Source organism: Anomaloglossus baeobatrachus, chromosome 2, assembly GCF_048569485.1.
Source record: "Anomaloglossus baeobatrachus isolate aAnoBae1 chromosome 2, aAnoBae1.hap1, whole genome shotgun sequence".
NCBI lineage: Eukaryota > Metazoa > Chordata > Amphibia > Anura > Aromobatidae > Anomaloglossus > Anomaloglossus baeobatrachus.
In genome coordinates, this window is record NC_134354.1 from 449,107,258 (window position 1) to 449,129,837 (window position 22,580).

Consider the following 22,580-nt stretch of genomic DNA (forward strand, 5'->3'; position numbering starts at 1 on the left):
AACTTTGGAAGGCAGGATCCTAGAGATTTGTCGATGGTCTCGTTGGAATCGGGGTGCGGAAATCTATGGGGGCCTTGGTAGACACTCTGCCAGAGGTCTTTACTTGGGAGATATTTGACTCCAGGGGACAGCTCGGTCATGTACAGTAGGTTTGTTGCCCCTGGGCAACACGCCTCATGACAGCACGTTAACGCTCATGAAAGGGTTTTGCAGTTAACCGCCTGAAAGCAACGGTGAGAGAAGCAAACACGTACATAACCCTTGCATTTTAATAAGTCAGTTCTCATGACAGCTGGCTGTATGATCACCAGAGTTGCCCCATAGCCAGCTAAGAGCAATGGTGACAAAGCCTAATATGCAACTAACCTATGCAATTACTAACTCAAAGGTCACACAGATGTATGACACTCCTTAAAATTTAAGTCGGAATCAGGTCAAGTAAATCGGATAGATGACGCAATATGGGGTCCCCAGGAAATGACTAAAACGCGCTCCAAACGTTAGTGGCCATATTTAAAAGGATGGCCCTATTTGAACCCCGATAACTTTGGAAGGCAGGATCCTAGAGATTCGTCGATGGTCTCGTTGGAATCTGGGTGCGGAAATCTATATGGGCCTTGGTAGACACTCTGCCAGAGGTCTTTACTTGGGAGATATTTGACTCCAGGGGACAGCTCGGTCATGTACAGTAGGTTTGTTGCCCCTGGGCAACACGCCTCATGACAGCACGTTAACGCTCATGAAAGGGTTTTTCAGTTAACCGCTTGAAAGCAACGGTGAGAGAAGCAAACACGTACATAACCCTTGCATTTTAATAAGTCAGTTCTCATGACAGCTGGCTGTATGATCACCAGAGTTGCCCCATAGCCAGCTAAGAGCAATGGTGACAAAGCCTAATATGCAACTAACCTATGCAATTACTAACTCAAAGGTCACACAGATGCATGACACTCCTTAAAATTTAAGTCGGAATCAGGTCAAGTAAATCGGATAGATGACGCAATATGGGTTCCCCAGGAAATGACTAAAACGCGCTCCAAACGTTAGTGGCCATATTTAAAAGGATGGCCCTATTTGAACCCCTATAACTTTGAAAGGCAGGATCCTAGAGATTCGTCGATGGTCTCGTTGGAATCGGGGTGCGGAAATCTATGGGGGCCTTGGTAGACACTCTGCCAGAGGTCTTTACTTGGGAGATATTTGACTCCAGGGGACAGCTCGGTCATGTACAGTAGGTTTGTTGCCCCTGGGCAACACGCCTCATGACAGCACGTTAACGCTCATGAAAGGGTTTTGCAGTTAACCGCCTGAAAGCAACGGTGAGAAAAGCAAACATATACATAACCCTTGCATTTTAATAAGTCAGTTTTCATGACAGCTGGCTGTATGATCACCAGAGTTGCCCCATATCCAGCAAAGAGCAATGGTGACAAAGCCTAATATGCAACTAACCTATGCAATTACTAACTCAAAGGTCACACAGATGCATGACACTCCTTAAAATTTAAGTCGGAATCAGGTCAAGTAAATCGGATAGATGACGCAATATGGGGTCCCCAGGAAATGACTAAAACGCGCTCCAAACGTTAGTGGCCATATTTAAAAGGATGGCCCTATTTGAACCCCGATAACTTTGGAAGGCAGGATCCTAGAGATTCGTCGATGGTCTCGTTGGAATCGGGGTGCGGAAATCTATGGGGGCCTTGGTAGACACTCTGCCAGAGGTCTTTACTTGGGAGATATTTGACTCCAGGGGACAGCTCGGTCATGTACAGTAGGTTTGTTGCCCCTGGGCAACACGCCTCATGACAGCACGTTAACGCTCATGAAAGGGTTTTGCAGTTAACCGCCTGAAAGCAACGGTGAGAGAAGCAAACACATACATAACCCTTGCATTTTAATAAGTCAGTTCTCATGACAGCTGGCTGTATGATCACCAGAGTTGCCCCATAGCCAGCTAAGTGCAATGGTGACAAAGCCTAATATGCAACTAACCTATGCAATTACTAACTCAAAGGTCACACAGATGCATGACACTCCTTAAAATTTAAGTCGGAATCAGGTCAAGTAAATCGGATAGATGACGCAATATGGGGTCCCCAGGAAATGACTAAAACGTGCTCCAAATGTTAGTGGCCATATTTAATAGGATGGCCCTATTTGAACCCCGATAACTTTGGAAGGCAGGATCCTAGAGATTCGTCGATGGTCTCGTTGGAATCGGGGTGCGGAAATCTATGGGGGCTTTGGTAGACACTCTGCCAGAGGTCTTTACTTGGGAGATATTTGACTCCAGGGGACAGCTCGGTCATGTACAGTAGGTTTGTTGCCCCTGGGCAACACAACTCATGACAGCACGTTAACGCTCATGAAAGGGTTTTGCAGTTAACCGCCTGAAAGCAACGGTGAGAGAAGCAAACAGATACATAACCCTTGCATTTTAATAAGTCAGTTCTCTTGACAGCTGGCTGTATGATCACCAGAGTTGCCCCATAGCCAGCTAAGAGCAATGGTGACAAAGCCTAATATGCAACTAACCTATGCAATTACTAACTCAAAGGTCACACAGATGCATGACACTCCTTAAAATTTAAGTCGGAATCAGGTCAAGTAAATCGGATAGATGACGCAATATGGGGTCCCCAGGAAATGACTAAAACGTGCTCCAAACATTAGTGGCCATATTTAAAAGGATGGCCCTATTTGAACCCCGATATCTTTGGAAGGCAGGATCCTAGAGATTCGTCGATGGTCTCGTTGGAATCGGGGTGCGGAAATCTATGGGGGCCTTGGTGGACACTCTGCCAGAGGTCTTTACTTGGGAAATATTTGACTCCAGGGGACAGCTCGGTCATGTACAATAGGTTTGTTGCCCCTGGGCAACACGCCTCATGACAGCACGTTAACGCTCATGAAAGGGTTTTGCAGTTAACCGCCTGAAAGCAACGGTGAGAGAAGCAAACACATACATAACCCTTGCATTTTAATAAGTCAGTTCTCATGACAGCTGGCTGTATGATCACCAGAGTTGCCCCATAGCCAGCTAAGAGCAATGGTGACAAAGCCTAATATGCAACTAACCTATGCAATTACTAACTCAAAGGTCACACAGATGCATGACACTCCTTAAAATTTAAGTCGGAATCAGGTCAAGTAAATCGGATAGATGACGCAATATGGGGTCCCCAGGAAATTACTAAAACGCGCTCCAAACGTTAGTGGCCATATTTAATAGGATGGCCCTATTTGAACCCCGATAACTTTGGAAGGCAGGATCCTAGAGATTCGTCGATGGTCTCGTTGGAACCGGGGTGCGGAAATCTATGGGGGCCTTGGTAGACACTCTGCCAGAGGTCTTTACTTGGGAGATATTTGACTCCAGGGGACAGCTCGGTCATGTACAGTAGGTTTGTTGCCCCTGGGCAACACGCCTCATGACAGCACGTTAACGCTCATGAAAGGGTTTTGCAGTTAACCGCCTGAAAGCAACGGTGAGAGAAGCATCAAATACATAACCCTTGCATTTTAATAAGTCAGTTCTCATGACAGCTGGCTGTATGATCACCAGAGTTGCCCCATAGCCAGCTAAGAGCAATGGTGACAAAGCCTAATATGCAACTAACCTATGCAATTACTAACTCAAAGGTCACACAGATGCATGACACTCCTTAAAATTTAAGTCGGAATCAGGTCAAGTAAATCGGATAGATGACGCAATATGGGGTCCCCAGGAAATGACTAAAACACGTTCCAAACGTTAGTGGCCATATTTATAAGGATTGCCCTATTTGAACCCCGATAACTTTGGAAGCCAGGATCCTAGAGATTCGTCGATGGTCTCGTTGGAATCGAGGTGCGGAAATCTATGGGGGCCTTGGTGGACACTCTGCCAGAGGTCTTTACTTGGGAGATATTTGACTCCAGGGGACAGCTTGGTCATGTACAGTAGGTTTGTTGCCCCTGGGCAACACGCCTCATGACAGCACATTAACGCTCATGAAAGGGTTTTGCAGTTAACCGCCTGAAAGCAACGGTGAGAGAAGCAAACACATACGTAACCCTTGCATTTTAATAAGTCAGTTCTCATGACAGCTGGCTGTATGATCACCAGAGTTGCCCCATAGCCAGCTAAGAGCAATGGTGATAAAGCCCAATATGCACCTAACCTATGCAATTACTAACTCAAAGGTCACACAGATGCATGACACTCCTTAAAATTTAAGTCAGAATCAGGTCAAGTAAATCGGATAGATGACGCAATATGGGGTCCCCAGGAAATGACTAAAACGCGCTCCAAACGTTAGTGGCCATAATTAAAAGGATGGCCCTATTTGAACCCCGATAACTTTGGAAGGCAGGATCCTAGAGATTCGTCGATGGTCTCGTTGGAATCGGGGTGCGGAAATCTATGGGGGCCTTGGTAGACACTCTGCCAGAGGTCTTTACTTGGGAGATATTTGACTCCAGGGGACAGCTCGGTCATTTACAGTAGGTTTGTTGCCCCTGGGCAACACACCTCATGACAGCACGTTAACGCTCATGAAAGGGTTTTGCAGTTAACCGCCTGAAAGCAACGGTGAGAGAAGCAAACACATACATAACCCTTGCATTTTAATAAGTCAGTTCTCATGACAGCTGGCTGTATGATCACCAGAGTTGCCCCATAGCCAGCTAAGAGCAATGGTGACAAAGCCTAATATGCAACTAACCTATGCAATTACTAACTCAAAGGTCACACAGATGCATGACACTCCTTAAAATTTAAGTCGGAATCAGGTCAAGTAAATCGGATAGATGACGCAATATGGGGTCCCCAGGAAATTACTAAAACGCGCTCCAAACGTTAGCGGCCATATTTAATAGGATGTCCCTATTTGAACCCCGATAACTTTGGAAGGCAGGATCCTAAAGATTCGTCGATGGTCTCGTTGGAATCGGGGTGCGGAAATCTATGTTTGCCTTGGTAGACACTCTGCCAGAGGTCTTTACTTGGGAGATATTTGACTCCAGGGGACAGCTCGGTCATGTACAGTAGGTTTGTTGCCCCTGGGCAACACGCCTCATGACAGCACGTTAACGCTTATGAAAGGGTTTTGCAGTTAACCGCATGAAGGCAACGGTGAGAGAAGCAAACACATACATAACCCTTGCATTTTAATAAGTCAGTTCTCATGACAGCTGGCTGTATGATCACCAGAGTTGCCCCATAGCCAGCTAAGTGCAATGGTGACAAAGCCTAATATGCAACTAACCTATGCAATTACTAACTCAAAGGTCACACAGATGCATGACACTCCTTAAAATTTATGTCGGAATCAGGTCAAGTAAATCGGATAGATGACGCAATATGGGGTCCCCAGAAAATGACTAAAACGCGCTCCAAACGTTAGTGGCCATATTTAATAGGATGGCCCTATTTGAACCCCGATAACTTTTGAAGGCAGGATCCTAGAGATTCGTCGATGGTCTCGTTGGAATCGGGGTGCGGAAATCTATGGGGGCTTTGGTAGACACTCTGCCAGAGGTCTTTACTTGGGAGATATTTGACTCCAGGGGACAGCTCGGTCATGTACAGTAGGTTTGTTGCCCCTGGGCAACACGCCTCATGACAGTACGTTAACGCTCATGAAAGGGTTTTGCAGTTATCCGCCTGAAAGCAACGGTGAGAGAAGCAAACAGATTCATAACCCTTGCATTTTAATAAGTCAGTTCTCATGACAGCTGGCTGTATGATCACCAGAGTTGCCCCATAGCCAGCTAAGAGCAATGGTGACAAAGCCTAATATGCAACTAACCTATGCAATTACTAACTCAAAGGTCACACAGATGCATGACACTCCTTAAAATTTAAGTCGGAATCAGGTCAAGTAAATCGGATAGATGACGCAATATGGGGTCCCCAGGAAATGACTAAAACGCGCTCCAAACGTTAGTGGCCATATTTAAAAGGATGGCCCTATTTGAACCCCGATAAATTTGGAAGGCAGGATCCTAGAGATTCGTCGATGGTCTCGTTGGAATCGGGGTGCGGAAATCTATGGGGGCCTTGGTAGACACTCTGCCAGAGGTCTTTACTTGGGAGATATTTGACTCCAGGCGACAGCTCGGTCATGTACAGTAGGTTTGTTGCCCCTGGGCAACACGCCTCATGACAGCACGTTAACGCTCATGAAAGGGTTTTGCAGTTAACCGCCTGAAAGCAACGGTGAGAGAAGCAAACACGTACATAACCCTTGCATTTTAATAAGTCAGTTCTCATGACAGCTGGCTGTATGATCACCAGAGTTGCCCCATAGCCAGCTAAGAGCAATGGTGATAAAGCCTAATATGCACCTAACCTATGCAATTACTAACTCAAAGGTCACACAGATGCATGACACTCCTTAAAATTTAAGTCAGAATCAGGTCAAGTAAATCGGATAGATGACGCAATATGGGGTCCCCAGGAAATGACTAAAACGCGCTCCAAACGTTAGTGGCCATATTTAAAAGGATGGCCCTATTTGAACCCCGATAACTTTGGAAGGCAGGATCCTAGAGATTCGTCGATGGTCTCGTTGGAATCGGGGTGCGGAAATCTATGGGGGCCTTGGTAGACACTCTGCCAGAGGTCTTTACTTGGGAGATATTTGACTCCAGGTGACAGCTCGGTCATGTACAGTAGGTTTGTTGCCCCTGGGCAACACACCTCATGACAGCACGTTAACGCTCATGAAAGGGTTTTGCAGTTAACCGCCTGAAAGCAACGGTGAGACAAGCAAACACATACATAACCCTTGCATTTTAATAAGTCAGTTCTCATGACAGCTGGCTGTATGATCACCAGAGTTGCCCCATAGCCAGCTAAGAGCAATGGTGACAAAGCCTAATATGCAACTAACCTATGCAATTACTAACTCAAAGGTCACACAGATGCATGACACTCCTTAAAATTTAAGTCGGAATCAGGTCAAGTAAATCGGATAGATGACGCAATATGGGGTCCCCAGGAAATTACTAAAACGCGCTCCAAACGTTAGTGGCCATATTTAATAGGATGGCCCTATTTGAACCCCGATAGCTTTGGAAGGCAGGATCCTAGAGATTCGTCGATGGTCTTGTTGGAATCGGGGTGCGGAAATCTATGGGGGCTTTGGTAGACACTCTGCCAGAGGTCTTTACTTGGGAGATATTTGACTCCAGGGGACAGCTCGGTCATGTACAGTAGGTTTGTTGCCCCTGGGCAACACGCCTCATGACAGCACGTTAACGCTCATGAAAGGGTTTTGCAGTTAACCGCCTGAAAGCAACGGTGAGAGAAGCAAACAGATACATAACCCTTGCATTTTAATAAGTCAGTGCTCTTGACAGCTGGCTGTATGATCACCAGAGTTGCCCCATAGCCAGCTAAGAGCAATGGTGACAAAGCCTAATATGCAACTAACCTATACAATTACTAACTCAAAGGTCACACAGATGCATGACACTCCTTAAAATTTAAGTCGGAATCAGGTCAAGTAAATCGGATAGATGACGCAATATGGGGTCCCCAGGAAATGACTAAAACGTGCTCCAAACATTAGTGGCCATATTTAAAAGGATGGCCCTATTTGAACCCCGATATCTTTGGAAGGCAGGATCCTAGAGATTCGTCGATGGTCTCGTTGGAATCGGGGTGCGGAAATTTATGGGGGCCTTGGTGGACACTCTGCCATAGGTCTTTACTTGGGAAATATTTGACTCCAGGGGACAGCTCGGTGATGTACAATAGGTTTGTTGCCCCTGGGCAACACACCTCATGACAGCACGTTAACGCTCATGAAAGGGTTTTGCAGTTAACCGCCTGAAAGCAACGGTGGGAGAAGCAAACACATACATAACCCTTGCATTTTAATAAGTCAGTTCTCATGACAGCTGGCTGTATGATCACCAGAGTTGCCCCATAGCCAGCTAAGAGCAATGGTGACAAAGCCTAATATGCAACTAACCTATGCAATTACTAACTCAAAGGTCACACAGATGCATGACACTCCTTAAAATTTAAGTCGGAATCAGGTCAAGTAAATCGGATAGATGACGCAATATGGGGTCCCCAGGAAATTACTAAAACGCGCTCCAAACGTTAGTGGCCATATTTAATAGGATGGCCCTATTTGAACCCCGATAACTTTGGAAGGCAGGATCCTAGAGATTCGTCGATGGTCTCGTTGGAATCGGGGTGCGGAAATCTATGGGGGCCTTGGTAGACACTCTGCCAGAGGTCTTTACTTGGGAGATATTTGACTCCAGGGGACAGCTCGGTTATGTACAGTAGGTTTGTTGCCCCTGGGCAACACGCCTCATGACAGCACGTTAACGCTCATGAAAGGGTTTTGCAGTTAACCGCCTGAAAGCAACGGTGAGAGAAGCAAACACATACATAACCCTTGCATTTTAATAAGTCAGTTCTCATGACAGCTGGCTGTATGATCACCAGAGTTGCCCCATAGCCAGCTAAGTGCAATGGTGACAAAGCCTAATATGCAACTAACCTATGCAATTACTAACTCAAAGGTCACACAGATGCATGACACTCCTTAAAATTTAAGTCGGAATCAGGTCAAGTAAATCGGATAGATCACGCAATATGGGGTCCCCAGGAAATGACTAAAACGCGCTCCAAACGTTAGTTGCCATATTTAATAGGATGGTCCTATTTGAACCCCGATAACTTTGGAAGGCAGGATCCTAGAGATTCGTCGATGGTCTCGTTGGAATCGGGGTGCGGAAATCTATGGGGGCCTTGGTAGCCACTCTGCCAGAGGTCTTTACTTGGGAGATATTTGACTCCAGGGGACAGCTCGGTCATGTACAGTAGGTTTGTTGCCCCTGAGCAACACACCTCATGACAGCACGTTAACGCTCATGAAAGGGTTTTGCAGTTAACCGCCTGAAAGCAACGGTGAGAGAAGCAAACACGTACATAACCCTTGCATTTTAATAAGTCAGTTCTCATGACAGCTGGCTGTATGATCACCAGAGTTGCCCCATAGCCAGCTAAGAGCAATGGTGACAAAGCCTTATATGCAACTAACCTATGCAATTACTAACTCAAAGGTCACACAGATGCATGACACTCCTTAAAATTTAAGTCGGAATCAGGTCAAGTAAATCGGATAAATGACGCAATATGGGGTCCCAAGGAAATGACTAAAACGCGCTCCAAACGTTAGTGGCCATATTTAAAAGGATGGCCCTATTTGAACCCCGATAACTTTGGAAGGCAGGATCCTAGAGATTCATCGATGGTCTCGTTGGAATCGGGGTGCGGAAATCTATGGGGGCCTTGGTAGACACTCTGCCAGAGGTCTTTACTTGGGAGATATTTGACTCCAGGGGACAGCTCGGTCATGTACAGTAGGTTTGTTGCCCCTGGGCAACACGCCTCATGACAGCACGTTAACGCTCATGAAAGGGTTTTGCAGTTAACCGCCTGAAAGCAACGGTGAGAGAAGCAAACACATACCTAACCCTTGCATTTTAATAAGTCAGTTCTCATGACAGCTGGCTGTATGATCACCAGAGTTGCCCCATAGCCAGCTAAGTGCAATGGTGACAAAGCCTAATATGCAACTAACCTATGCAATTACTAACTCAAAGGTCACACAGATGCATGACACTCCTTAAAATTTAAGTCGGAATCAGGTCAAGTAAATCGGATAGATGACGCAATATGGGGTCCCCAGGAAATGACTAAAACGTGCTCCAAATGTTAGTGGCCATATTTAATAGGATGGCCCTATTTGAACCCCGATAACTTTGGAAGGCAGGATCCTAGAGATTCGTCGATGGTCTCGTTGGAATCGGTGTGCGGAAATCTATGGGGGCCTTGGTAGACACTCTGCCAGAGGTCTTTACTTGGGAGATATTTGACTCCAGGGGACAGCTCGGTCATGTACAGTAGGTTTGTTGCCCCTGGGCAACACGCCTCATGACAGCACGTTAACGCTCATGAAAGGGTTTTGCAGTTAACCGCCTGAAAGCAACGGTGAGAGAAGCAAACACATACATAACCCTTGCATTTTAATAAGTCAGTTCTCATGACAGCTGGCTGTATGATCACCAGAGTTGCCCCATAGCCAGCTAAGTGCAATGGTGACAAAGCCTAATATGCAACTAACCTATGCAATTACTAACTTAAAGGTCACACAGATGCATGACACTCCTTTAAATTTATGTCGGAATCAGGTCAAGTAAATCGGATAGATGACGCAATATGGGGTCCCCAGGAAATGACTAAAACGCGCTCCAAACGTTAGTGGCCATATTTAATAGGATGGCCCTATTTGAACCCCGATAACTTTGGAAGGCAGGATCCTAGAGATTCGTCGATGGTCTCGTTGGAATCGGGGTGCGGAAATCTATGGGGGCTTTGGTAGACACTCTGCCAGAGGTCTTTACTTGGGAGATATTTGACTCCAGGGGACAGCTCGGTCATGTACAGTAGGTTTGTTGCCCCTGGGCAACACAACTCATGACAGCACGTTAACGCTCATGAAAGGGTTTTGCAGTTAACCGCCTGAAAGCAACGGTGAGAGAAGCAAACAGATACATAACCCTTGCATTTTAATAAGTCAGTTCTCTTGACAGCTGGCTGTATGATCACCAGAGTTGCCCCATAGCCAGCTAAGAGCAATGGTGACAAAGCCTAATATGCAACTAACCTATGCAATTACTAACTCAAAGGTCACACAGATGCATGACACTCCTTAAAATTTAAGTCGGAATCAGGTCAAGTAAATCGGATAGATGACGCAATATGGGGTCCCCAGGAAATGACTAAAACGTGCTCCAAACATTAGTGGCCATATTTAAAAGGATGGCCCTATTTGAACCCCGATATCTTTGGAAGGCAGGATCCTAGAGATTCGTCGATGGTCTCGTTGGAATCGGGGTGCGGAAATCTATGGGGGCCTTGGTGGACACTCTGCCAGAGGTCTTTACTTGGGAAATATTTGACTCCAGGGGACAGCTCGGTCATGTACAATAGGTTTGTTGCCCCTGGGCAACACGCCTCATGACAGCACGTTAACGCTCATGAAAGGGTTTTGCAGTTAACCGCCTGAAAGCAACGGTGAGAGAAGCAAACACATACATAACCCTTGCATTTTAATAAGTCAGTTCTCATGACAGCTGGCTGTATGATCACCAGAGTTGCCCCATAGCCAGCTAAGAGCAATGGTGACAAAGCCTAATATGCAACTAACCTATGCAATTACTAACTCAAAGGTCACACAGATGCATGACACTCCTTAAAATTTAAGTCGGAATCAGGTCAAGTAAATCGGATAGATGACGCAATATGGGGTCCCCAGGAAATTACTAAAACGCGCTCCAAACGTTAGTGGCCATATTTAATAGGATGGCCCTATTTGAACCCCGATAACTTTGGAAGGCAGGATCCTAGAGATTCGTCGATGGTCTCGTTGGAACCGGGGTGCGGAAATCTATGGGGGCCTTGGTAGACACTCTGCCAGAGGTCTTTACTTGGGAGATATTTGACTCCAGGGGACAGCTCGGTCATGTACAGTAGGTTTGTTGCCCCTGGGCAACACGCCTCATGACAGCACGTTAACGCTCATGAAAGGGTTTTGCAGTTAACCGCCTGAAAGCAACGGTGAGAGAAGCAACAAATACATAACCCTTGCATTTTAATAAGTCAGTTCTCATGACAGCTGGCTGTATGATCACCAGAGTTGCCCCATAGCCAGCTAAGAGCAATGGTGACAAAGCCTAATATGCAACTAACCTATGCAATTACTAACTCAAAGGTCACACAGATGCATGACACTCCTTAAAATTTAAGTCGGAATCAGGTCAAGTAAATCGGATAGATGACGCAATATGGGGTCCCCAGGAAATGACTAAAACTCGTTCCAAACGTTAGTGGCCATATTTATAAGGATTGCCCTATTTGAACCCCGATAACTTTGGAAGCCAGGATCCTAGAGATTCGTCGATGGTCTCGTTGGAATCGAGGTGCGGAAATCTATGGGGGCCTTGGTGGACACTCTGCCAGAGGTCTTTACTTGGGAGATATTTGACTCCAGGGGACAGCTTGGTCATGTACAGTAGGTTTGTTGCCCCTGGGCAACACGCCTCATGACAGCACATTAACGCTCATGAAAGGGTTTTGCAGTTAACCGCCTGAAAGCAACGGTGAGAGAAGCAAACACATACGTAACCCTTGCATTTTAATAAGTCAGTTCTCATGACAGCTGGCTGTATGATCACCAGAGTTGCCCCATAGCCAGCTAAGAGCAATGGTGATAAAGCCCAATATGCACCTAACCTATGCAATTACTAACTCAAAGGTCACACAGATGCATGACACTCCTTAAAATTTAAGTCAGAATCAGGTCAAGTAAATCGGATAGATGACGCAATATGGGGTCCCCAGGAAATGACTAAAACGCGCTCCAAACGTTAGTGGCCATAATTAAAAGGATGGCCCTATTTGAACCCCGATAACTTTGGAAGGCAGGATCCTAGAGATTCGTCGATGGTCTCGTTGGAATCGGGGTGCGGAAATCTATGGGGGCCTTGGTAGACACTCTGCCAGAGGTCTTTACTTGGGAGATATTTGACTCCAGGGGACAGCTCGGTCATTTACAGTAGGTTTGTTGCCCCTGGGCAACACACCTCATGACAGCACGTTAACGCTCATGAAAGGGTTTTGCAGTTAACCGCCTGAAAGCAACGGTGAGAGAAGCAAACACATACATAACCCTTGCATTTTAATAAGTCAGTTCTCATGACAGCTGGCTGTATGATCACCAGAGTTGCCCCATAGCCAGCTAAGAGCAATGGTGACAAAGCCTAATATGCAACTAACCTATGCAATTACTAACTCAAAGGTCACACAGATGCATGACACTCCTTAAAATTTAAGTCGGAATCAGGTCAAGTAAATCGGATAGATGACGCAATATGGGGTCCCCAGGAAATTACTAAAACGCGCTCCAAACGTTAGCGGCCATATTTAATAGGATGTCCCTATTTGAACCCCGATAACTTTGGAAGGCAGGATCCTAAAGATTCGTCGATGGTCTCGTTGGAATCGGGGTGCGGAAATCTATGTTTGCCTTGGTAGACACTCTGCCAGAGGTCTTTACTTGGGAGATATTTGACTCCAGGGGACAGCTCGGTCATGTACAGTAGGTTTGTTGCCCCTGGGCAACACGCCTCATGACAGCACGTTAACGCTTATGAAAGGGTTTTGCAGTTAACCGCATGAAGGCAACGGTGAGAGAAGCAAACACATACATAACCCTTGCATTTTAATAAGTCAGTTCTCATGACAGCTGGCTGTATGATCACCAGAGTTGCCCCATAGCCAGCTAAGTGCAATGGTGACAAAGCCTAATATGCAACTAACCTATGCAATTACTAACTCAAAGGTCACACAGATGCATGACACTCCTTAAAATTTATGTCGGAATCAGGTCAAGTAAATCGGATAGATGACGCAATATGGGGTCCCCAGAAAATGACTAAAACGCGCTCCAAACGTTAGTGGCCATATTTAATAGGATGGCCCTATTTGAACCCCGATAACTTTGGAAGGCAGGATCCTAGAGATTCGTCGATGGTCTCGTTGGAATCGGGGTGCGGAAATCTATGGGGGCTTTGGTAGACACTCTGCCAGAGGTCTTTACTTGGGAGATATTTGACTCCAGGGGACAGCTCGGTCATGTACAGTAGGTTTGTTGCCCCTGGGCAACACGCCTCATGACAGTACGTTAACGCTCATGAAAGGGTTTTGCAGTTAACCGCCTGAAAGCAACGGTGAGAGAAGCAAACAGATTCATAACCCTTGCATTTTAATAAGTCAGTTCTCATGACAGCTGGCTGTATGATCACCAGAGTTGCCCCATAGCCAGCTAAGAGCAATGGTGACAAAGCCTAATATGCAACTAACCTATGCAATTACTAACTCAAAGGTCACACAGATGCATGACACTCCTTAAAATTTAAGTCGGAATCAGGTCAAGTAAATCGGATAGATGACGCAATATGGGGTCCCCAGGAAATGACTAAAACGCGCTCCAAACGTTAGTGGCCATATTTAAAAGGATGGCCCTATTTGAACCCCGATAAATTTGGAAGGCAGGATCCTAGAGATTCGTCGATGGTCTCGTTGGAATCGGGGTGCGGAAATCTATGGGGGCCTTGGTAGACACTCTGCCAGAGGTCTTTACTTGGGAGATATTTGACTCCAGGCGACAGCTCGGTCATGTACAGTAGGTTTGTTGCCCCTGGGCAACACGCCTCATGACAGCACGTTAACGCTCATGAAAGGGTTTTGCAGTTAACCGCCTGAAAGCAACGGTGAGAGAAGCAAACACGTACATAACCCTTGCATTTTAATAAGTCAGTTCTCATGACAGCTGGCTGTATGATCACCAGAGTTGCCCCATAGCCAGCTAAGAGCAATGGTGATAAAGCCTAATATGCACCTAACCTATGCAATTACTAACTCAAAGGTCACACAGATGCATGACACTCCTTAAAATTTAAGTCAGAATCAGGTCAAGTAAATCGGATAGATGACGCAATATGGGGTCCCCAGGAAATGACTAAAACGCGCTCCAAACGTTAGTGGCCATATTTAAAAGGATGGCCCTATTTGAACCCCGATAACTTTGGAAGGCAGGATCCTAGAGATTCGTCGATGGTCTCGTTGGAATCGGGGTGCGGAAATCTATGGGGGCCTTGGTAGACACTCTGCCAGAGGTCTTTACTTGGGAGATATTTGACTCCAGGTGACAGCTCGGTCATGTACAGTAGGTTTGTTGCCCCTGGGCAACACACCTCATGACAGCACGTTAACGCTCATGAAAGGGTTTTGCAGTTAACCGCCTGAAAGCAACGGTGAGACAAGCAAACACATACATAACCCTTGCATTTTAATAAGTCAGTTCTCATGACAGCTGGCTGTATGATCACCAGAGTTGCCCCATAGCCAGCTAAGAGCAATGGTGACAAAGCCTAATATGCAACTAACCTATGCAATTACTAACTCAAAGGTCACACAGATGCATGACACTCCTTAAAATTTAAGTCGGAATCAGGTCAAGTAAATCGGATAGATGACGCAATATGGGGTCCCCAGGAAATTACTAAAACGCGCTCCAAACGTTAGTGGCCATATTTAATAGGATGGCCCTATTTGAACCCCGATAGCTTTGGAAGGCAGGATCCTAGAGATTCGTCGATGGTCTTGTTGGAATCGGGGTGCGGAAATCTATGGGGGCTTTGGTAGACACTCTGCCAGAGGTCTTTACTTGGGAGATATTTGACTCCAGGGGACAGCTCGGTCATGTACAGTAGGTTTGTTGCCCCTGGGCAACACGCCTCATGACAGCACGTTAACGCTCATGAAAGGGTTTTGCAGTTAACCGCCTGAAAGCAACGGTGAGAGAAGCAAACAGATACATAACCCTTGCATTTTAATAAGTCAGTGCTCTTGACAGCTGGCTGTATGATCACCAGAGTTGCCCCATAGCCAGCTAAGAGCAATGGTGACAAAGCCTAATATGCAACTAACCTATACAATTACTAACTCAAAGGTCACACAGATGCATGACACTCCTTAAAATTTAAGTCGGAATCAGGTCAAGTAAATCGGATAGATGACGCAATATGGGGTCCCCAGGAAATGACTAAAACGTGCTCCAAACATTAGTGGCCATATTTAAAAGGATGGCCCTATTTGAACCCCGATATCTTTGGAAGGCAGGATCCTAGAGATTCGTCGATGGTCTCGTTGGAATCGGGGTGCGGAAATTTATGGGGGCCTTGGTGGACACTCTGCCATAGGTCTTTACTTGGGAAATATTTGACTCCAGGGGACAGCTCGGTGATGTACAATAGGTTTGTTGCCCCTGGGCAACACACCTCATGACAGCACGTTAACGCTCATGAAAGGGTTTTGCAGTTAACCGCCTGAAAGCAACGGTGGGAGAAGCAAACACATACATAACCCTTGCATTTTAATAAGTCAGTTCTCATGACAGCTGGCTGTATGATCACCAGAGTTGCCCCATAGCCAGCTAAGAGCAATGGTGACAAAGCCTAATATGCAACTAACCTATGCAATTACTAACTCAAAGGTCACACAGATGCATGACACTCCTTAAAATTTAAGTCGGAATCAGGTCAAGTAAATCGGATAGATGACGCAATATGGGGTCCCCAGGAAATTACTAAAACGCGCTCCAAACGTTAGTGGCCATATTTAATAGGATGGCCCTATTTGAACCCCGATAACTTTGGAAGGCAGGATCCTAGAGATTCGTCGATGGTCTCGTTGGAATCGGGGTGCGGAAATCTATGGGGGCCTTGGTAGACACTCTGCCAGAGGTCTTTACTTGGGAGATATTTGACTCCAGGGGACAGCTCGGTTATGTACAGTAGGTTTGTTGCCCCTGGGCAACACGCCTCATGACAGCACGTTAACGCTCATGAAAGGGTTTTGCAGTTAACCGCCTGAAAGCAACGGTGAGAGAAGCAAACACATACATAACCCTTGCATTTTAATAAGTCAGTTCTCATGACAGCTGGCTGTATGATCACCAGAGTTGCCCCATAGCCAGCTAAGTGCAATGGTGACAAAGCCTAATATGCAACTAACCTATGCAATTACTAACTCAAAGGTCACACAGATGCATGACACTCCTTAAAATTTAAGTCGGAATCAGGTCAAGTAAATCGGATAGATCACGCAATATGGGGTCCCCAGGAAATGACTAAAACGCGCTCCAAACGTTAGTTGCCATATTTAATAGGATGGTCCTATTTGAACCCCGATAACTTTGGAAGGCAGGATCCTAGAGATTCGTCGATGGTCTCGTTGGAATCGGGGTGCGGAAATCTATGGGGGCCTTGGTAGCCACTCTGCCAGAGGTCTTTACTTGGGAGATATTTGACTCCAGGGGACAGCTCGGTCATGTACAGTAGGTTTGTTGCCCCTGAGCAACACACCTCATGACAGCACGTTAACGCTCATGAAAGGCTTTTGCAGTTAACCGCCTGAAAGCAACGGTGAGAGAAGCAAACAGATACATAACCCTTGCATTTTAATAAGTCAGTTCTCTTGACAGCTGGCTGTATGATCACCAGAGTTGCCCCATAGCCAGCTAAGAGCAATGGTGACAAAGCCTAATATGCAACTAACCTATGCAATTACTAACTCAAAGGTCACACAGATGCATGACACTCCTTAAAATTTAAGTCGGAATCAGGTCAAGTAAATCGGATAGATGACGCAATATGGGGTCCCCAGGAAATGACTAAAACGTGCTCCAAACATTAGTGGCCATATTTAAAAGGATGGCCCTATTTGAACCCCGATATCTTTGGAAGGCAGGATCCTAGAGATTCGTCGATGGTCTCGTTGGAATCGGGGTGCGGAAATCTATGGGGGCCTTGGTGGACACTCTGCCAGAGGTCTTTACTTGGGAAATATTTGACTCCAGGGGACAGCTCGGTCATGTACAATAGGTTTGTTGCCCCTGGGCAACACACCTCATGACAGCACGTTAACGCTCATGAAAGGGTTTTGCAGTTAACCGCCTGAAAGCAACGGTGAGAGAAGCAAACACGTACATAACCCTTGCATTTTAATAAGTCAGTTCTCATGACAGCTGGCTGTATGATCACCAGAGTTGCCCCATAGCCAGCTAAGAGCAATGGTGATAAAGCCTAATATGCACCTAACCTATGCAATTACTAACTCAAAGGTCACACAGATGCATGACACTCCTTAAAATTTAAGTCAGAATCAGGTCAAGTAAATCGGATAGATGACGCAATATGGGGTCCCCAGGAAATGACTAAAACGCGCTCCAAACGTTAGTGGCCATATTTAAAAGGATGGCCCTATTTGAACCCCGATAACTTTGGAAGGCAGGATCCTAGAGATTCGTCGATGGTCTCGTTGGAATCGGGGTGCGGAAATCTATGGGGGCCTTGGTAGACACTCTGCCAGAGGTCTTTACTTGGGAGATATTTGACTCCAGGTGACAGCTCGGTCATGTACAGTAGGTTTGTTGCCCCTGGGCAACACACCTCATGACAGCACGTTAACGCTCATGAAAGGGTTTTGCAGTTAACCGCCTGAAAGCAACGGTGAGACAAGCAAACACATACATAACCCTTGCATTTTAATAAGTCAGTTCTCATGACAGCTGGCTGTATGATCACCAGAGTTGCCCCATAGCCAGCTAAGAGCAATGGTGACAAAGCCTAATATGCAACTAACCTATGCAATTACTAACTCAAAGGTCACACAGATGCATGACACTCCTTAAAATTTAAGTCGGAATCAGGTCAAGTAAATCGGATAGATGACGCAATATGGGGTCCCCAGGAAATTACTAAAACGCGCTCCAAACGTTAGTGGCCATATTTAATAGGATGGCCCTATTTGAACCCCGATAGCTTTGGAAGGCAGGATCCTAGAGATTCGTCGATGGTCTTGTTGGAATCGGGGTGCGGAAATCTATGGGGGCTTTGGTAGACACTCTGCCAGAGGTCTTTACTTGGGAGATATTTGACTCCAGGGGACAGCTCGGTCATGTACAGTAGGTTTGTTGCCCCTGGGCAACACGCCTCATGACAGCACGTTAACGCTCATGAAAGGGTTTTGCAGTTAACCGCCTGAAAGCAACGGTGAGAGAAGCAAACAGATACATAACCCTTGCATTTTAATAAGTCAGTGCTCTTGACAGCTGGCTGTATGATCACCAGAGTTGCCCCATAGCCAGCTAAGAGCAATGGTGACAAAGCCTAATATGCAACTAACCTATACAATTACTAACTCAAAGGTCACACAGATGCATGACACTCCTTAAAATTTAAGTCGGAATCAGGTCAAGTAAATCGGATAGATGACGCAATATGGGGTCCCCAGGAAATGACTAAAACGTGCTCCAAACATTAGTGGCCATATTTAAAAGGATGGCCCTATTTGAACCCCGATATCTTTGGAAGGCAGGATCCTAGAGATTCGTCGATGGTCTCGTTGGAATCGGGGTGCGGAAATTTATGGGGGCCTTGGTGGACACTCTGCCATAGGTCTTTACTTGGGAAATATTTGACTCCAGGGGACAGCTCGGTGATGTACAATAGGTTTGTTGCCCCTGGGCAACACACCTCATGACAGCACGTTAACGCTCATGAAAGGGTTTTGCAGTTAACCGCCTGAAAGCAACGGTGGGAGAAGCAAACACATACATAACCCTTGCATTTTAATAAGTCAGTTCTCATGACAGCTGGCTGTATGATCACCAGAGTTGCCCCATAGCCAGCTAAGAGCAATGGTGACAAAGCCTAATATGCAACTAACCTATGCAATTACTAACTCAAAGGTCACACAGATGCATGACACTCCTTAAAATTTAAGTCGGAATCAGGTCAAGTAAATCGGACAGATCACGCAATATGGGGTCCCCAGGAAATGACTAAAACGCGCTCCAAACGTTAGTTGCCATATTTAATAGGATGGCCCTATTTGAACCCCGATAACTTTGGAAGGCAGGATCCTAGAGATTCGTCGATGGTCTCGTTGGAATCGGGGTGCGGAAATCTATGGGGGCCTTGGTAGACACTCTGCCAGAGGTCTTTACTTGGGAGATATTTGACTCCAGGGGACAGCTCGGTCATGTACAGTAGGTTTGTTGCCCCTGAGCAACACACCTCATGACAGCACGTTAACGCTCATGAAAGGCTTTTGCAGTTAACCGCCTGAAAGCAACGGTGAGAGAAGCAAACAGATACATAACCCTTGCATTTTAATAAGTCAGTTCTCTTGACAGCTGGCTGTATGATCACCAGAGTTGCCCCATAGCCAGCTAAGAGCAATGGTGACAAAGCCTAATATGCAACTAACCTATGCAATTACTAACTCAAAGGTCACACAGATGCATGACACTCCTTAAAATTTAAGTCGGAATCAGGTCAAGTAAATCGGATAGATGACGCAATATGGGGTCCCCAGGAAATGACTAAAACGTGCTCCAAACATTAGTGGCCATATTTAAAAGGATGGCCCTATTTGAACCCCGATATCTTTGGAAGGCAGGATCCTAGAGATTCGTCGATGGTCTCGTTGGAATCGGGGTGCGGAAATCTATGGGGGCCTTGGTGGACACTCTGCCAGAGGTCTTTACTTGGGAAATATTTGACTCCAGGGGACAGCTCGGTCATGTACAATAGGTTTGTTGCCCCTGGGCAACACACCTCATGACAGCACGTTAACGCTCATGAAAGGGTTTTGCAGTTAACCGCCTGAAAGCAACGGTGAGAGAAGCAACAAATTCATAACCCTTGCATTTTAATAAGTCAGTTCTCATGACAGCTGGCTGTATGATCACCAGAGTTGCCCCATAGCCAGCTAAGAGCAATGGTGACAAAGCCTAATATGCAACTAACCTATGCAATTACTAACTCAAAGGTCACACAGATGCATGACACTCCTTAAAATTTAAGTCAGAATCAGGTCAAGTAAATCGGATAGATGACGCAATATGGGGTCCCCAGGAAATGACTAAAACGCGCTCCAAACGTTAGTGGCCATAATTAAAAGGATGGCCCTATTTGAACCCCGATAACTTTGGAAGGCAGGATCCTAGAGATTTGTCGATGGTCTCGTTGGAATCGGGGTGCGGAAATCTATGGGGGCCTTGGTAGACACTCTGCCAGAGGTCTTTACTTGGGAGATATTTGACTCCAGGGGACAGCTCGGTCATTTACAGTAGGTTTGTTGCCCCTGGGCAACACGCCTCATGACAGCACGTTAACGCTCATGAAAGGGTTTTGCAGTTAACCGCCTGAAAGCAACGGTGAGAGAAGCAAACACATACATAACCCTTGCATTTTAATAAGTCAGTTCTCATGACAGCTGGCTGTATGATCACCAGAGTTGCCCCTTAGCCAGCTAAGAGCAATGGTGATAAAGCCCAATATGCACCTAACCTATGCAATTACTAACTCAAAGGTCACACAGATGCATGACACTCCTTAAAATTTAAGTCAGAATCAGGTCAAGTAAATCGGATAGATGACGCAATATGGGGTCCCCAGGAAATGACTAAAACGCGCTCCAAACGTTAGTGGCCATAATTAAAAGGATGGCCCTATTTGAACCCCGATAACTTTGGAAGGCAGGATCCTAGAGATTTGTCGATGGTCTCGTTGGAATCGGGGTGCGGAAATCTATGGGGGCCTTGGTAGACACTCTGCCAGAGGTCTTTACTTGGGAGATATTTGACTCCAGGGGACAGCTCGGTCATTTACAGTAGGTTTGTTGCCCCTGGGCAACACACCTCATGACAGCACGTTAACGCTCATGAAAGGGTTTTGCAGTTAACCGCCTGAAAGCAACGGTGAGAGAAGCAAACACATACATAACCCTTGCATTTTAATAAGTCAGTTCTCATGACAGCTGGCTGTATGATCACCAGAGTTGCCCCATAGCCAGCTAAGAGCAATGGTGACAAAGCCTAATATGCAACTAACCTATGCAATTACTAACTCAAAGGTCACACAGATGCATGACACTCCTTAAAATTTAAGTCGGAATCAGGTCAAGTAAATCGGATAAATGACGCAATATGGGGTCCCAAGGAAATGACTAAAACGCGCTCCAAACGTTAGTGTAATACTTATATATGTTCTGAGGATTTCGATAGCGTAGGGCAATGACAATCAGAGAAGAGTTCTTGGTACAAGATATTTTATAATATGTAACCACGGATACACAACGGAAAACACAGCAGTACAAATACACACAATACTTTCCCAAAACGGAGCGAAGGGAATTCCCGGGGCCACGCACCGGACTCCCCCAGGGAGACCACCAGAGCGAACCCCTATACAGGGACTGTCCGGCAATCACCCCGGAAGGCCTAAATGCGCAGCAGCCGGGACACAAGGGGCAAACGGTAAAAGTCCAGGAGTGTCCGTACGGGATGAATGTCCAGAGTGGTTACGAACCAGAGAGAACCGGGCAGAGTGCTAACCGAAGATGGCAGACGGAATCCGGGCACAACTTGAGAAACCGGGTAAGGTCCAGAGTCGGTCGGTAGTCTTTAGGAGGATCCAAAGGCTAACAGGATTAGCAGCAGCAAAGCAGGAGCACACAGCAAGCAGTATACTCAGGCACTGGACTAGGTTTAGAGGCGGCCTTTTAAGCAGCTGGACAGGAAGTAGGGCAACAGAACAGTAAACTCCATGTTAACTGAGGGCAAGCTTTTTCAACAGAGAACTGGAAAACCCGGAAACCTGACATTACTCCCCCCCCCCAGAGACGGCCTCAGGACGGATCAGGACCTGGCTTGTCCGGGAAACGTCGATGAAACTGAGCAATCTTCCGGGGTGCCCGAATGTTACCCACCGGTTCCCAGGAATCGTCCTCGGGGGCGTACCCCTGCCAACGTACCAGATACTGAAGCCGACGACGATGGAGCCGGGAGTCAATAATGTCCTCAACCACGAACTGCTCCTCGCCGTCGACCATCACAGGCGGAGGAGGAGGCACAACACGACCATGAAACGTA

At 46.3% G+C, this 22,580-nt stretch overlaps 1 protein-coding gene across 1 annotated transcript in view; it reads left to right on the top strand.

The window, feature by feature from the left end:
* Nucleotides 1-22,580, top strand: part of LOC142289832 (uncharacterized) — a 509,301-nt gene that overhangs the window by 234,204 nt on the left and 252,517 nt on the right. The gene's annotated exons all lie outside the window — the stretch shown is intronic.